We start from the raw sequence: 17,397 nt of genomic DNA on the forward strand, positions 1-17,397 counted from the left end.
CTCCTAATACACTTGTTTTTAAAACCTAATCTGGCTCTAGGCCACTAATGCAAGGGCTAATCCCATACTACAGAGGTGACTTTAGAAAAGAGCAATTTGTTTTACGTTAACGAAGAATAGGTTGAGAAAATAAGTTCACCTCAAAACAATGTGAGTGGGAGCTCGAGAGGGTTAGCACTCTCTATCCCAATATACAGCTTTAAAAGAGAATAGATGAAAAGATTGGTTACATTTTAGGAAAAGGTTACATGGTGGGAACGCTTCGAACCCGCTCCGAGAGTTAAACTGCCAACCTAGCAAGAAAAGAAATTATTAAGAGGCCATTACCTGGTGTTGAACAGCTGGAGAAGAAAGAGGCGCTTCCCGCCCCCTGCTATGTACTTTACACACTGAAAGATGGAACAGAAGTGGCGCAGAGACCCTAAAATCAGCAGTTTATATACTCTCGCGGAAGGTTCTAGGCGTTAGGGGAATGAGAACACCCGCCCACAATCACTTTATTGGAGAATAAAGAGAAACCCCTACACAAGATGAAGAAGAAACACATTATTGGTGGAAAATTAATTTCAGAAATTCGGGATTGGCTAGATTTAAAACAAGGGGAAAGAAAGGGGTAATATTGCCAACTTAACCAATAACTGAAAGAAATTTAACAAAGAACAAACTTTTGAAATAAAATTTTCTCCAAAGAACAGTTATTTTTCTTCGCACTAGGGTGCACTATTGTAGTTCTTCAGTAGTGTCCTCTAGAAGAGAAAGTTCACACTTCTTACTTCAAGCAAAACAAAAACACATAAAAAATGACACAGTTCTAAAACTCCAAAATTTACAGGTAGTGACATCTTCTGAGAAAGTAGAAAATTAATACCGTCAATAAAGTTCAGGTTTCCTCCAGCAGAGGAGTTTCAACTGGCGCACCTTTTGAATTAGCGGCGTGGAGGTGTACCGCCCGGTACAGACCTCCCCCCCCAAAAGTTCCTCCAGGGGTGACACATGAAATTTGTTTGAAAACAAGGTCCCAGTTTTGATGTAGATATGGAGATTAATTGCCGAAAAATTTATAAGATTTTCTTAATGTGGTTTGATTCAGTTTCAAAATTTTGTTGTTGCAGGTGAAGTACAGTCTTTATGTTTGTAGAAGTAGAATTCTGAAGATAAACTTTTAATACTTAAAAGTGATGAAAAATTTTTGCAATGTCCACCAAATATTGCTGTTGAATTCCCAAGTGTAGTCATTGCTTATAGTAACTGTTCATGTAGTTGATGTTGATGAAGTTGGATGGCCAGACCGGCCGTTGCAGCTTGCGTCCAGAGGAGGCCGCTCGGACCCCTCAAGTACCCTGAGATACCGCTCGCCCGCACTATGAGGGGAGCAGTGGTGTTGAAACACGCCGCGCCCGCGGTGAAGATATACAGGCTGCGGGCAAGTAGCAGGTCGTGCGCCGCACATCAGCCTTGGCCGGGAGGAGAGCTCCGGCTCGCCGTGCACATGTCGTCCTCGCTGGGGTCGAGGGGGCCCATCCTCAAACCCAGACGCGGCACAGCGCCGCGCGGCTGCGGGGGCACTGAAACATTAAAGCTAGGCGGCAGAATATTGTTGGACCATCATCATTTTTTTGAGGGCACAGGCTTGTTGGAGAGGTAGAGGGGCCAGCGGCGTGCAAATATCCATGGCATTTAATCTAAGCAAGCCACAGTGTGAATAGCAGGAGACGGGAGCGTGGTAATGGCCATGGTAAGGACAGAATGGCAGTTTAACGGATCGGGGAAGGTTTTACAAAAATGCTTACATATAAAACAAAATAGAAGGAGCAGAATGCCTTAAGAGTAGAAAATCAAAAAAAAAATATAACCTTCATATTCCTATCAAATTATGTGAAGCAAGTTGACACACAATTTACACCGGTTTCACCTGGGACAGGTGAACCCTAAATATCCTCTCGGTGGCTGGATTGCTTACTAATAATGTAACCGGCGTAAGAAAATCGAGAATGACACATGGCCCATGAAATCTGGGGGCAAGCTTGCCCGCGGGAACAAAATTCTTGACCATAACTTGGTCACCTACCTTCAAAGGGGTGGGTCTCCGTCCACGATCATACCTTTCCCTAACCTTTTCATGAGAGACTTTAAGATTGGCTTTAGCCTTCTTCCAAAGATCTTTAATGATGTCCGGATCTATTGTCTCGGGTAGAATGTCACTCAGAGACCAGAGGTTAGAGAGCGGCGTGTTGGGAACAAACTTGAACATCAAAGAGGCTGGGGTAAATTTATGTGATTCATGAACCGCCGAATTCAAAGCAAAAGCTAACCAATGCAGGGACGTATCCCACCTGGAATGATCTTCATGATGATAGGCAATAAGTGCGGACCTGAGATTACGGTTAACTCGTTCAGCCAGAGATGGTTGAGGGTAATAAGCAGAAGTAGTTACATGAGAGATGGACAAGTCAAAACAGAATTTACGAAATAAATTAGATGTAAAAGCCTTAGCATTATCAGATACAATATATTGGCACGGACCAAAAGAAGCAAAAATAGAATTTAAGCAAGTAATGGTAGACTGAGCGGTAGCCAGCTTAGTCGGAAATAACCAGGAAAATCTAGTAAAGCCATCTACGCATACAAAGATGAACTTGTTAGCATTTCCCTTTGACTGGGGAAAGGGTCCTACATAATCAATATACAGGCGTTCCATGGGGCGCGATGCTTGATGCGAAGACAAAAGGCCTACCTTGGTGGACATGGTGGGTTTACTGAGCAAACAAGATTTACAAGCTTTTACAAGTTCACGGATTTCACCGTCCATACCTTTCCAGATGAACATTTCACGAATCTTTTCACGAGTTTTAAAGATACCCAGATGCCCTCCTAATGGGGTCTCATGATAATACTTGAAGATCATAGGTACAAGAACAGCTGGAACGACAACTTTCATCATCTTATCATGCCTCGATGGGCAACATAGAACACCACTCCTCAGAACATAAGGGACAACATGTTCCCCAGAAGAAAGGGTTTCCATTATCGGAGCCAGCGTCGGATCTTCACGTTGGTATTTCACAATATCCCTAAAAAGCATGGGAGCATCTGTTAAGATGGCATTAACACCAGATAGTATGGACTCGGGAGGTGATGAACTGTCGACCGGTTCATGGGTCTCGACGTCGTTAGAAAACATACGACTGAGTCCATCAGCAACAACATTTTCGGTACCTCTGATATGCCTGACATCGAATTGGAAGGCAGAAATACGGATGGCCCAACGGGCTATACGACCAGTACGACGCGGCCTACCTAAGACCCAGCTTAAGGCTTGATTATCTGTCTCCAGGTCGAATTTGACGTGTTCCAGATAAAGACGGAACTTTTCTAAGGCGAATAAGACTGCCAAACCTTCGAGCTCATAGATGGAATACTTGGCTTCTTGAGCCGACAAGGTCCTAGATGCATAGGCGATGGGTCGCCTCCCTACTTCAGTCTCTTGAAGAAGGACTGCAGCTACTGCGACGACGACGCATCGGTTTGGACGATGAATTTCTTCGAGAAATCAGGCATAGCAAGTACAGGGGCATTACAGAGAGCTAATTTAAGATCTTCAAAAGCGGCTTGTTGAGAAGGTCCCCACTCGAATTTGATGCCTTTCCTACGAAGAAGGTTTAAGGGCGCCGCTCTATTAGCAAAGTTAGGAATGAACTTTCTGAAGAAATTCACCATACCAATAAACCTGGCGATGCCTTTAATGTCTTTGGGAGGTTTAAAATCACGGATGGCCTGTGTTCTCGAATGATCGACTGCAACACCATCAGGTGACACAATATGCCCTAGGAATGACATAGAGGGCTTAGCAAAGGCAACCTTGGACAACTTGACAGTTAACCCAGCCTTACGAAGGCGATTGAGAACTTCTCGCAGATGATCTAGATGTTTTTCGAAGGTTTCCGAAAATACGACGACATCATCCAAGTAGTGGTACAAGTATTCAAATTTGATGTCGGAGAAGACCCTATCTAGCAGCCTAGTGAGTACAGCTGCTCCCGTGGGGAGCCCGAAAGGCACGCGGTTGTATTCATATAAATTCCAGTCCGTGGCAAACGCTGTAAGGTGTTTAGACTCTTCGGCAAGGGGAATTTGATTATAGGCCTGATTCAAGTCCAAGATAGTAAAGAACTTGGCCTTACGAAACCATGAAAAACAAGAATGAAGGTCGGGAAGGGGCACAGATTGTAACACCACCTTCCGATTGAGAGCCCTGTAATCAATGACAGGCCTGAAGCCCCCTTGGGGTTTCGGGACTAGAAAAATAGGCGAAGAATACGCTGACTTAGAGGGCCTAATAATACCATCCTTCAACATTTGATCGATGATTTCTTTCAATGCCTTCATTTTAGGTGGAGATAGCCTATATGGTGGAAAACGGACAGGAATCGAATCCGTGACCTCAATTTTGTATTCAATAAGGTCAGTAACACCAAGAGTATCAGAGAACACCTCTGGAAATGACCGACATAATTTACGAATACTATCAGCCTGCTCCTCAGGTAGATGTCTAAGGTCTAACAACATCTCATCCTGGGTAGGCGAAATAGATGAACATGACACAGAATTACACTTTAACAAGGGAATTTTACATTTGGACGCAAATTTGAATGTGCACGACTTACTCTGAAGATCGAGCACAAGACCAGTGTGAGAAATGAAGTCCGCTCCCAGTATGATGGGGCAAGACAAGTGCTTAGCCACAAACAGTTTGGTTTTCCATGTAAATTTAAAAATACGAATTTTGACCAGTAAGGAACCTAGAATTTCTAATGGGGATGAATTAGCCGAAACATATAGAACAGGAGAGAAGACATAGTCAGGTAGTTTACAAACAAATTTCAATTTAGAATACCATTCAGCCGAAATAATCGAACAAACACTGCCTGAATCTAAGAGAGCTGTTATGGGCTCGTTATTTAACTCAATCTTAAGAAAAGGAACAGGTGCGGGGGAATCCGCCGCAATTCTAAGACACTCTTTGGGGCATTCAAAAGATGAATTTGAAGACTGATCGTTCTCTGAATTTACAACCTGTTTACTAGAGGCTGAGTCTCGGGAAGATGGATTAGTCGACTCAGCCGAAGCCACTAGTCACTTTTTATTATTGGCATAGGTGGAATTTGCACCAGAAGTTGAGCAGGAGGGGGTGCTATTCGAATTTGGGCAATTCTTGGCGATATGTGAGAAAGCCCCACATTTAAAACAGCCTTGTGATGAACCAGCCCCATTTCTTGTCCCACTCGACTTGATCAGTGGACACTTATTGCGCAGGTGGTCAGGCGACCCACAAGCATAACATTTACGAGGGGTGACTGATCGGCGAGGTGGAGGCCGAGTATTACTAAAGGAAGGCGGGGGTTCTTTCGCTACACGCAAAGAATCGGCGTATCTAACTCCTTCTGCTGAGACGGCCAATGCTTCAAGTTCCGAGAAAGTTTGCGGGCATGCCGCGAAACACAAATATGACCTATAGGATGGTGAAATACCTTCCACAATAGCTTGTACAATTTGATCCTCAGGGAAGTGAAGAGCAAACACCCTAGTATAAAACTTAATATCTTGGATGAAGTCTGCCAAGTTTTCATCCAAGCGCTGTACCCGATAATAGTACTTCTGAATAAGGGAGGACCTGGCCCTAGCAGGGATGAAGTTAGCTAGCAGGTGGGCATGGAAATCCTCAATAGATGATTGCTCGGCAATGGCTCTTACGATTTTATCAGAGAGAATACCAATAGCATACGGATAGATAATTTGCAAATTTGACATGGAGAAAGAGAAAACACAAGGGCATGATCCTGAAATTGAACTAAAAATCTTAAAAAGGAAATTACTTCACTGGTGGTATTAATGGAAAACTTCGATATACCTCTGAGCAACATTGCCAATGGATGAGGCAAGCTACTAAACCCGGGTGACATAGTAGGTAAAGGTTTCAATGGCAAGGAAGTTAATTCCGAACGGATGTTACTCAACGATGCACGGCGTTCAGATTCGTTGTCCAATGGGGCAGAGATAGTTTGAGCAGCAACGGTTATCCTATTGACTTCTCCCTTATGAGGCTCTTCCTCGCTACCTACATTCACTGTGGTGGGTAGATCGCTTTTGGGAGGAACCTCCCCTGTTAACAATTGAGTGACCTTGCTAGATAATTCAGACATATTTTCAAGCAGCGTACTAGCTTCCTTCTTCTGAACGTCATTCAACTTTAGAGACAACAGATCGTTAACTCTATTTGAAAGGTGATATAGCCTGGCTTGCACACGCTTAATTTGATTAGGAGAAGGATCGTTTTCATCAAAAAAACTAACTACAGACGCTAGCCCAGTAATATTCTCCGTGATCGTGGAAAGAGAGTCGTCAATTTCTTTCTCTCCCAAATTGGGGATGGAAATGGGCAAATCTAGGGACTCTCTAAGCTTGTTTGTGTCTACTGCAACCGTGCCTCCAGATTGCACATTTCTAATAGTCAATTCATAGATCAACTCCTCCTTGCGCAAATAGTTAAGATGGAGAACATCGCGAGGGCCGGGCATGGTGACAGATCAATTTTGAAAATCTCAAAAAATTCCAGCAACTGAGAAAATGGTTAGAGTTCGGAACAGAACAATATTTAGCCGTCAAAGGGGGCTAAAATGAGACCCATTCAACCACGCTCTGCTACCACTTGTTACCGTGTTTTAGTGGTAGGTAGAGGTGAAAGAAGGTGCGGGCGTGAACGGGTCTCAAACTACGGAATCAAAGTTAATGTAAAATTTAACAAGGTTATATTTTCTTTTCAAAAACAAAGAAATAACAAGCATGTCAGGTACAAAGTAGCAAGTCCAAAGGGTAGTTACAATTTTTACAGGATTTGGGCTTCGCGCCCTGACTTCACAATGCTTGGGCAATCAGCTCAGCTTTACCCCAAACACAAGTATCAACAGAGGGGCAGAAAACCCCATTCATGCCTAGGAGTCCTTGCTCCAAATTACACTGAAAAGCCTCCACGAGGCATACAACACTCAATTTTCAGAAGAGCCACACGCTCTCAACTTTAAGCCTCTCAAAGGCCACACCAAACTCCACCTTCGAGTTGTCCTCACTGGACATAGACACAGGGGTAAAATACCCAACCTACTGAGGTCTATTAATGAAAAGGGGTAATTAAATGACCTCTAAAATAACAATTAGAGAGGAGGCGATCTGCACTCCTAATACACTTGTTTTTAAAACCTAATCTGGCTCTAGGCCACTAATGCAAGGGCTAATCCCATACTATAGAGGTGACTTTAGAAAAGAGCAATTTGTTTTACGTTAACGAAGAATAGGTTGAGAAAATAAGTTCACCTCAAAACAATGTGAGTGGGAGCTCGAGAGGGTTAGCACTCTCTATCCCAATATACAGCTTTAAAAGAGAATAGATGAAAAGATTGGTTACATTTTAGGAAAAGGTTACATGGTGGGAACGCTTCGAACCCGCTCCGAGAGTTAAACTGCCAACCTAGCAAGAAAAGAAATTATTAAGAGGCCATTACCTGGTGTTGAACAGCTGGAGAAGAAAGAGGCGCTTCCCGCCCCCTGCTATGTACTTTACACACTGAAAGATGGAACAGAAGTGGCGCAGAGACCCTAAAATCAGCAGTTTATATACTCTCGCGGAAGGTTCTAGGCGTTAGGGGAATGAGAACACCCGCCCACAATCACTTTATTGGAGAATAAAGAGAAACCCCTACACAAGATGAAGAAGAAACACATTATTGGTGGAAAATTAATTTCAGAAATTCGGGATTGGCTAGATTTAAAACAAGGGGAAAGAAAGGGGTAATATTGCCAACTTAACCAATAACTGAAAGAAATTTAACAAAGAACAAACTTTTGAAATAAAATTTTCTCCAAAGAACAGTTATTTTTCTTCGCACTAGGGTGCACTATTGTAGTTCTTCAGTAGTGTCCTCTAGAAGAGAAAGTTCACACTTCTTACTTCAAGCAAAACAAAAACACATAAAAAATGACACAGTTCTAAAACTCCAAAATTTACAGGTAGTGACATCTTCTGAGAAAGTAGAAAATTAATACCGTCAATAAAGTTCAGGTTTCCTCCAGCAGAGGAGTTTCAACTGGCACACCTTTTGAATTAGCGGCGTGGAGTTGTACCGTCCGGTACAATTATTATTATTATTATTATTATTATTATTATTATTATTATTATTATTATTATTATTATTATTATTATTACTATTATTATCAAGGCGAGTTTCTTGAGTTGTAGGATTGAGATATTTCAGTAACTTTCCGTTGTTCGGACATGATCAATTGTCAATGTGACAATTTCTTAGTTTCAGTTTATCATATTCATTATAGAGGTGGCCACTTTATTATTCATGTTTAACTTTGAGCGCGAGTGTTTTGATTTGTGATCAGTGCGGTGTTGTTTCTTTTCATGCGAACGTATGTTAGACGACGTCATTTTATATACTTTTCCAGATCCGGCAACTTTAGGACATGAGATATTATTTAGTATGATTTTTAGTAAGAGGATGCGTTCCTCATCTGGAAGGCCTGCACTTTTCTTGATTGTGTGACTTGCCTTGGGTAGACTGTTGAGCATCGTGTGTAAAGATTGGACCTTGTGATTTTGATGTTTGCTGCGTTATTTTGGGAGACGTGGATCTCCGATTTCGAGTTATGTTGGCGAGGGTGATACGTTTGTCTACCGAGGAGAGTTTAAATTGTTTCTGTCCATGTCTCTACTGTTGTCGCAGTTGACGAGAGTTTCGTAGTGCGAAGATTTGTTCGGATTTTCTTTATGATATAACCGCGCTGAGGAATATTTGTGTCATGTGATCTTTTTCAGAATACAACATTGAATTAAGTGTTGAAAGTTAAAGCCTATTATTTTGAATTTGTGTAATGTAATTTATTTCAGGAACCTGCGTTAAATGGGGAGTGTTGCTTAAAGTGTAATTTTGTTTCCTTATATTTTCCATTGTGGCTTTGACTGGATGCGAGTTGCTTGAATGCCGCATGCTTTTCTTGGTGAGCCCTGGAAAATACATCATGTTTTTGTTTATATATTCATCAGTATTTTCCATATCCTGAGAAATTTAAAATTTGTATAAGGAAAGGTTTTCTGCCATATGACTATATTCAAAGCTTTCAAACGTTAGAAGAAACAGAATTTTCTCCTCAGTCTGCATTTACTAGTGTATTAAGTGAATGTAGCACACCATCACTAAACTCATTCTCATATGATAAGCATAAATATCGATTTCAGGTGAAGACTATTTGCATGCATGTAACGTGTGGTCAACATTTAATATAAGAACATTAGGTGAATAAGCAGATTTGTATTTAAAAGTAGACACACTTTTACTCGCGATGTGTTTAAAAAAGTCCCGTAAAATGTGTTTTACCCTTGCTATTACTGCACGACTCCCGGTCTTTTGTGGGATGCAATGTTAGAGTATACAGGAAACTTGATCTTCTTACTTACGTTAACATGCTTTTGTTTTTTGAACGCTGAATTCGCGATGGACTTGTTTCGCTTGTTAACAGACATGCAACTGCAAATAATCCATACCTCAAGAATTATGATTCAGAGGAAGAAGATTCTTATCTTAAGTATTTTGATGTTAATAATCTGTATGGGCATGCAATGTCACAGGCTTTACCATATCTAGATTTTGTGTGGTTTAACAGAAATTGAAGTTGAACATTTTGATGTTTATCTGGCTGCTAAAGATCCTAGGGGTTTCACTTGCATACCCTTCTAATCTGCTCAATTCACATTCTGACTTTCCTTTTTTGCGTTGAAAAATTATTCCGCCTGATACTACATCAAAGCATGTTACACTGCTAGCTACTCTATTTCCAAAAAAGCGGTATGTTATTCACATACAATGTCTCGTTCAATGTCTAGAATACGGGTTACAATTAGAGTGTATTCATCGTATTATTGCGTTTAACGAGGAAACATGGCTTAAACCGCATATGGATTTAGATACAGAGCATCATCAACGTGCTACATCATCTTTTGAGAGTACGTTTTTCAAACTCATGAATAACCCTTATCTATGGATAAAGCATGGAAAATGTACGCAAACATCGCGACATTTATTTAATTAACAATGGGATGGACGATATGGAGCACACAAGTACATCTCCAAACCGAAATTTAAATCCTATCATGTCATTGATCCTGACCTTATTACTGTTGAAATGAAAAACTGAGATAGTTTCTGCGAAGCCAATTTATTTGGGAATGGTCATACTAGATTTCTCAAAACTAACAATGTATGATTTTCATTATGGATTTGCAAAGCAGCCGTCTTTAGATCTTCCACTTTTGTGTATGGATACAGATACTTTTATTGATCATATTCGGAATACAAACGTCTGCAATGTAATGCGAAGCCATACTGAATACTTCGACACTTCTTCCTTTTCATCATGTAATCAATTTGAGATTAAGCCACCCAATAAGAAAATTATAGATCTTATGAAAGATGAATGTGGTATTAATATTATGACAGAGTTTGTTGGTTTAGTACCAAGAATGTATGCATATAAGACAGAAAATTCACAATCTGTGATAAAGGCAAAAGGCGTGCGTTCAGTTAGCCATTTACATATTCAAGACTATCGTAATGTACTAGCATCTAAATATGCTGCTTTTTGTAGACAGATAAGAATACAATCACACAGACATCATGTTTTTACAATTGAGCAGAATAAATGTTCATTAATTCAAGTTAATAATAAACGTGTGTGGAATAGTGATTCCCTTACGAGTGTACCATGTGTGTACAACACCATATACCTGTTTATTATGCCATAATTTCTTATGGAAATAATGTTCATAAAACGTTCAATATTGTAAATATAATAATTATGTGTAAAAAGGGGAAAGATTATCTACAAAATATTATTACATCATCATTTATCATAAAATTTTATTTTTATTTCTGTATTCAAGGTGTTAAATATCATTCGATATCCAAAATATAACGTTATGTTTACTTTTGAAAAACAATGAAGTTTGCTGGTACAAGCAGGTGGGAACAATGGCAGGAGGGTACTCGGAATGAGGAGATAAAGGCTAATTTAGGAATGAACTCGATGGATGAAGCTGTACGCATAAACCGGCTTCGGTGGTGGGGTCATGTGAGCCGAATGGAGGAGGATAGATTACCTAGGAGAATAATGGACTCTGTTATGGAAGGTAAGAGAAGTAGAGGGAGACCAAGACGACGATGGTTAGACTCGGTTTCTAACGATTTAAAGATAAGAGATATAGAACTAAATGAGGCCACAACACTAGTTGCAAATCGATGATTGTGGCGACGTTTAGTAAATTCTCAGAGGCTTGCAGACTGAACGCAGAAAGGCATAACAGTCTATAATGATAATGTATGTATGTATGTATGTAAAACATCTTTAGAAAATTATAACATTTCTATATTTTTATGAAATCAGAAATATTAATAATATTTATTAGCAATTTTCAAAAATCACTAATAATAGCGATGATAATGAAAAATACAAAAATGCAATATTGTTTTATTTTCCTTTAATGGATTAACTTGTAGTATTAAAATTTTTTTTAATAATAATGACAATAATGGTGATGAATAATACAGAACACTGGTATATTGTTTTATTTTTACTATAATAGAATTTTATCACACATCTATTCCTCTTCCTTTGTCTATTAATGTATGATTTTTTAGAAAAACCTGTTATGATTAGTAAAACTTCAAAAGTTAAAAAAGGAATACCTTCTCCTTACCGCACCCTCCTCTTTCATCTACCGCTACCTATTCTTCTTTTATCAAACGAAAAGTGTAAAAAGAAGAAAAAGGGTAAGTAAAAACTTACGCGACACAACATATCAGGAGGTCTAAAGAGCAAGAGGACAACTCTACGCCATGATTTCCAGTTTAATAACATAACGTAAGAATATCTGCAATAAAAAAGGAAAAAGGTAATTTTAACGATAAACATTTGACTAATCCTCCTATCCGTTATCCTTTGCAAACTAGACTGGGAAATCGACATCAGTTAGCTCTTTAATTGAATTAATAACAAAATTATGATATCTAGCAAGATGGTGTCGGGAAGGGGGTAGGGTCGTCTGAGGTTAGGTGCCCCACTAAGGTGGTGTCGGGGAAGGGAGATGTCGAGAAGGGAACCTAGCCTTAAAACTATAAGCCTCTCAGGTTAGGCCCCTCTAAAATGGTTTTGGGAAGGAGCATGTAAGGAAGGGCAGCTAGCTATAAAACTATAATCCTTAGACCGCTCTGAGGTGGTGTCGAGAAGGGCATCTTGCCTTAAAACTTGGATCCTTAAACCCAAGAGTCATATCGAGAAGGGCAGCTAGCTTTATAACTATAATCCTCTGTGGTTGGGCCCCCTCTAAGATGGTGTCAGGGAAGGGGATGTCGAGAAGGGCAGCTAGCCTTAAAACTGTAATCCTCTCAGGTTAGGCCCCCTCTAAGATGGGGTTATGTTGAGAAGGGCAGCTAGCCTCAGAACTATAATCTTCTGTGGTTAGGACCCCTGCTTATGTCCCGTCAATACCAGTGAGGTTATGGGATCGATCACTTTTTCAGAATTTCGCGGCAAAAAGAGTGCATATGGTTAGGACTTGTCAACTCAAGAATAATTGGATAATCGAAAATGAGAGACCTTCAGGAAATCAGCATAACATGGGAAATTATAGGGGACAGACCTAAGGGGATGTCGAGAAGTGCAGATAGCCTTAAAACTATAATCCTTTCATGTTAAGCCCCCTCTAAGTTCGTGCTGGGAAGGAGCATGTCGAGAAGGGCAGCTAGCCACAAAACTATAATCCTTAGAAGGCACTAAGATGGTGTCGAGAAACGCATATTGCCTTAAAACTTGGGCCCTTAAGCCCCAGGGGCATGTCGAGAAGAGCAGTAAGCCTTAAAACTGTAATCCTCTGAGGTTGGGTCCCTCTAAGATGGTGTTGGGGAAGGGGAATGTCGAGAAGGGCAGCTAGCCTTAAAACTATAATCCTTTCAGGATAGGCCCCCTCTAAGTTCGTGCTGGGAAGGAGCATGTCGAGAAGGGCAGCTAGCCACAAAACTATAATCCTTATACCGCTCTAAGATGGTGTCGAGAAAGGCATCCTGTCTTAAAACTTGGGTCCTTAAGCCCCAGGGGCATGTCGATAAGAGCAGTAAGCCTTAAAACTATATTGCCCTGAGGTTAGACTCTCTCCAAGGTGGTGTTGTGAAGGGGTATGTCAAGAAGGGCAGCTAGCCTTAAAAATTTAATCCTCTGAGGTTAGGCCCCCTGTAAGATGGTGCCATGTCGAGAAGGGCAGCTAGCCTTAAAACTATAAAACTCTGTGGTAGGCACCCCTGGATTGAACATCTCCCTTGGTAAGTTATTCCAATCTCTAACTCCCCTTCTATAAACGAATATTTTCTCCAATTTGTCCTCTTGAATTCCAACTTATCTTCATATTGTGACGTCTCCTACTTTTAAAGACACGACTCAAACGTATTCGTCTGCTAATGTCATTCCACGCCTTCTATCCACTGACAGCTCGGAACATACCACTTAGTCTAGCAGCTCGCCTCCTTTCTCCCAAGTCTTCCCAGTCCAAACTTTGCAATATTTTTGTACTGGTACTCTTTGGAAAGAAATCACCCACAACAAATCAAGCTGCTTTTCTTTGGATTTTTTCCAGTTCTTGAATCAAGTAACACTGGTATGTGTCCCATACACCTGATCCATACTCTATTTGGGGTCTTACTAGAGACTTATATGCCCTCTCTTTTACATTCTTACTACAACCCCTAAAGATCCTCATAACCATGTGCAGAGATCTGTATGTAAGCCTACCATTTATTTACTTTGTTTTACTATACACTTCCACAATGCGTTGTACTACCTTTTAAGGGGAGTTGGGATATTTCAACTGTCATATGTACAGCACTGTAACTTCCTAACTAGAACTCTGAAAAGGGCAGATCTCTGTTAAGTCCGCGGAAGCCGTGGTGGATCACACAGGCACCCTTAGTATTCAGAACATGTGACAATTTGTTGTTCTCACTTATAGTTTTAGATCATACAGGCTACAAAAGTCAACTTCTCCCGTGTGTTCCACGTTAACAATATACTGGTTGATAACTTACACTCTATTCATCCATGTTTATACAATAGTTGTCCTTCAGGAAATGTTAAACTAAAATTCTCCCCACAGTTGTGTATTTTGGTATATATGAGTGTTACAGTGCGATTTACTACAAGTATTGGACCTGGGTGGTAAAACAAGCCCATTCACATTTCAAGTAGTAGTAGAAGAAGAAGTCCGCGGACCCGGAACTGGATTCTTGTATATGAAGAACGCAATTTTCCAAACAACATGAGCCTTGAAAAAAGTTGATAACAGTTTTCTGTTTCTTTTTTCTTGGAAATTCTGAACTTTATGAACAATCTATAAAACATTTCATTGTATTGTGACAGTATGCTTCTGTCCGAATGGCTGAACATAGAGTGGTATGACGAGATTCCCGGCCTCTCTTTGTCGGCACGGAACGTGTCATATTCCGTAGCGGGGCGGCAACATGTTTCAATCGAGAGTGGGACGAACTAGCTCGAATCAAAAAGAAAGAAAGGGAAGAGAGAAGAAATACATGGACTATGCGCCCTCACAGCTGTCTTTCACCTTTAAAATGCATGAAAATATTACTGGTACATGTTGAGGGCACGATCTACTGTACTTACAAATATATTTAAACGTGAAATTAGGTCGTACATTGATATTGCTATTATAATTAAATTTTAATATGAAGAATTTAATTTCTATTAGAATCTTTAACTGTGTATGTGCGGCTTCAGTAATAATTAATCGAAGGAGCTTCAGTATCCGAACTGACTTGTACTTCCGACGACTAGTGGGAGAAAAGTGCTCTACTTAAAGGGGACAATATGCGTGTTAATTCTCATTCTGTTCTCATTCGGCTCTCATTCTGATTTCATTAGGCTACTCATCGAGAACATCACTATACATCGTTGTGGAACGTCATTCTGCTTCCGACTGTCACAGGGTACATTAAAGACGTCTATCCAAGAGTCTATCAAAAACCTAAAATTGTGCCTGTCTCAACAACTTAGATTAAAAGTACTTGACCAACAGGCGTGGAATGTATTCGAATTACCAGCAATAAGTACGTATTTTTCCTTCTCAATTGAAAGGACTGTGCCTAGGACTATTACTAATTGTTCTTTGCAAGTTTCAGTGAACTCATCTGCGAGTACTGACTTGAAGAGGACCTCAACAGCCAGCATTACAAGAGGATGGAGTTCTATATTTCACCACGAGTTGCTAAACCAGCTGACCATCGCCAACGGCGGAGAAATGCAGGAATTTTTACCTTAGACTGATCAATTAAGGACGTCCCGAGCTCAACATGAAGCTATTTCTTTCTTTATTCTTATGGTGTGGTCTCTTAGCCTATCATTTGCTATATTTCTTGTCTTTCTTCTTTTAATTGCTCTAAATGTACGAGTTAGGATGTGGATCTTTGTTCGAATATGTGAGGCACATAAAATGATAGAAATTTCTGACCACGTGTTACATGCTCTCGACAATAATGGTTCAGTGAAAGTTTATCCGCGTGTTATCGTAACCGTTCTTTCATATTTAATGATTTTTATGATATTATTGAGTTGACCTATGTCGTATGAATTTATTATGGTAATATTTACCATATATTTTTCTATATTTCGGTAATAATTGAAACTTACATTTATACCTCGTGGCAGTTGAATAGTGTGGTCAGGATATTAATTCTGGAATCTGATCATGGATTAATTTGGAGTACTTGAATTGCAATATACGATTTCGGATGGTATGTTTAATCTTCGAGACTGATTTGATAAAAATAAGACTTGTTATTGTGTGATATTATGCGACTTTTTCTGAACACATGTTTTGTGAATTATACTGTTGACTTAATGGTGAAGTGATACCGGGATATGAGATTATAGTCGTCAGATAGTGAATTACGACATGTTCTGCGCGGTGATATCTTATTATGTGATTTTTGAAGGTCGATGGAGATAAATACCGGTAATAGTTCTTCGAGAATACGAGATTGTAGTCGTTTTAATAAAGTCTTCTAATAATAATAATAATAATAATAATAATAATAATAATAATAATAATAATAATAATAATAAGTTGATTGGCGTACACAAAAATTCTGACTTAATTTCTGTGAATAAATTTGTCCTGGTGCAAGTTAAGGAAATCACTGATTCAAGGTTTCGAGTGTATCTGTGAGGAATAGTTGAATTATGATACAGATTCTAGGATGATTAATATCTATAACAGGCTGTAGTTCAATACCAGGCGAACCCAATCGCACAAATTCCTAACCCCACGTGGACGCTTCATATCCTCAGTTATATCCCGGAGTGACTTCATTGGAGAGTGGAAGTATAAATTCATTCGTAGATGTTAGTAAATATTGTAGATAGTTCTTCTATAGAATATTTTCTGTAGTTAGTTTGTAGAGTTAGTCATATTTTGTAATTATTAGAGATGTTTTGTGAATTTCAGAGATACCGGATATGTGTTACAGTCAGATGGACTAGTCAATGATATCTGTGCTCGATTATAATCTACGTTGCGGTCCGTATATCAGCGTTGATAGATTTTTTTTCCTCTTGTTGTTGAGAAGTGTTATTTATTTCAGTTCATTTGAAATGACCACTTAACGTTAAATATTGATTCTCGTAAGGAGATAATGGAGAATAACTTAGAACATATATACCGGTACCCGGGGTCTTGATTTCTTAAAGCATGTTCGATTAAAATTTAAATTGTAATAAATGTTTTTCAAGAATATAACTTCACTTAAAATGTTATCACGAGGAAATGCCGTTCTGTGAATTCTAAATGTTTTCTATTTCAAACTTTCCATTAAAACTTAATGTATTTTTGCAGATTTGTCCGAGAATTTGTAGACTACCTCGACTGCCTCGTTACTCATGATTTAAATAATTAACTTGTTAAATTTATCGATTGAAATTGTAATCATTAATCAATACCATTAGAAAAATAGGGCAAACAGTTGCTTGTACCATCTTATTTGTTTGGAAAATTTGTATGTTACATAAAGAGTTTTCATTAATTACTTTTAACGTAGCCATCGTTTCTCACAATCAGAGCTAGTCAGGATGACAAGACATTTTTATTTTACGAATAAATTGTGTAATCATTTCATCTGACATCGATATTTGTTATTTTCGAACCTACCACTTATGTTTACTCAGCCATTAACGTCAAGTCCTTACTGAGCGCCCCTGAGGTGCCTCTTGCTTTCCGACGGGCGCAGT

This window comes from Anabrus simplex, chromosome 5 (assembly GCF_040414725.1).
Source record: "Anabrus simplex isolate iqAnaSimp1 chromosome 5, ASM4041472v1, whole genome shotgun sequence".
NCBI lineage: Eukaryota > Metazoa > Arthropoda > Insecta > Orthoptera > Tettigoniidae > Anabrus > Anabrus simplex.